The following is a 1722-nucleotide window of genomic DNA, read 5'->3' on the forward strand; positions in this document are numbered from 1 at the left end:
TACTTGAGGATGGATTCACTATGTTTCGGTAAGTATTCATATAAAACTATATATGTACTACGTCATATGTATGTATACATACGTAGGTAATAAAAAATGCAATTTTGTCATCATGTAAAAGTATTTCTCCTTCCTTCTTCTTGTAGTCCTGAACAAGAGTTTGCGAAACTAATTTCCGGTGCTGTCTGTAATCTGCTAAACGGTAATGAAAACGGTAGCGCTGGCGGCACAACACCTGGGGCTGTGGGCGGCTGCGAATGGCGCATAACGACTGTCAACAAGGATTTCAGTGTATGTCCAACATATGGCACAACACTTGTTGTGCCCAAATCTATTACTGATGAACAAATTGTGCAATCGGCTGCGTTCAGGGATGGCGGCAGATTTCCGGTGCTAAGTTATAGGCATGAAAATGGGGTGAGTAAGTTGTGTAGTTTGTTGATTTCCCATACAATAGAGGTTTGAAAATAAACTGTGTGCATATCGTTCTAAAATTGCAGAAATGTATCTGTACATACACGTGTGCATATGTAGGTGAAATCAATATCAAGCCCAAAGCAGTGGTTCCGTTGCTATCAATTACATTGTGCAGTATATTTAATCTCTTATGCATATGTAAATAAGTGTGTAATTTTTAAATGAAAGTACAAAACCGCGTATCAACAAAATGCAAAATCGCATATGTGAGGTTGCATAAATTATTTTCTTGAGAGTAAAAACACTCCTATTTCAAAATGGATTTCTTTTTTTATAAAGCAATCGCATTTCTGTATAGTATATTTCAGGGCGAATGGATAAGGATTGAGCCAAGAGCTTGTGTGAGCAAACCCAATTTTTAGCAGCAAATGTCAGTTACGCGGTTTTACAGAATGACGATACGCGGTTTTGTACTTTAAACGACGATATGCTTCTGTGGGAGTAATGCGACCATATAGCAAATACTGGTCCCCGAAGGTTATAATTTCTTCTGATAAAAAGTGAGATTGCAATTTTCTGTCAAGAAAAAACGCTCTTGGCGAATATATATATATATACTAACTCGAACTCGAACTTTTTAGAAGATAATTTTCTATACATCACCTCTCTCCTTTAAATCTATAGGCTACATTAATGCGCAGCGCACAACCACTCTCCATGCAAGGTATTAAACGTTGCAGGGCCGACGAGGCGATACTTAACGTGGTGCTGGGACGCAGTAAAAAGGGATTCATCGTCGATACTTGGGGTAAGGGTAAATCGAATACCGAAACAGACCAACACTACTCGCAGTGGAAGAAAGTGAATCGCGCCATTGGCAATGTCTCAACACCATCAGCGATTTTGGATAGTTTCGCCAAACTAATTGAAGGTAGCAACGATATCTTAAGATTCTCAAAACTGTAGCTTTAAATTTGCATTCCTCGTTTAGCTTGCAATGATATAACATGCTCGGCGGACAAATGGATATCACGTTTGGAAGCAAGTGGTTGGTTGAACCTTGTCCTGAATTCGCTAAATGCCGCATGTGTGGTAGCACAATGCCTCGATCAAGAGGGTAGTCCTGTGCTGGTGCATGGCTCTAAAGGTTTGGATTCCGCGCTGATTGTGACGTCACTAGTGCAGATTATACTTAATCCTGATTGTCGCACTGTACGCGGGTAAAGTTTATACTTTTTTTAACGTACTATACTCAAGACTTAAATTGATTTTCCTAATTAGAATACAAGCATTAATTGAGCGTGA

At 39.3% G+C, this 1722-nt stretch overlaps 1 protein-coding gene across 1 annotated transcript in view; it reads left to right on the top strand.

Moving 5' to 3' along the window:
- The window catches only part of LOC118747849 (myotubularin-related protein 9), a 6356-nt gene that overhangs the window by 1313 nt on the left and 3321 nt on the right, over positions 1-1722 (top strand). The window lies entirely within an intron of this gene.

This window comes from Rhagoletis pomonella, unplaced genomic scaffold (assembly GCF_013731165.1).
Source record: "Rhagoletis pomonella isolate Grant_MI unplaced genomic scaffold, Rhpom_1.0 Rhpom_scaffold_00012, whole genome shotgun sequence".
NCBI lineage: Eukaryota > Metazoa > Arthropoda > Insecta > Diptera > Tephritidae > Rhagoletis > Rhagoletis pomonella.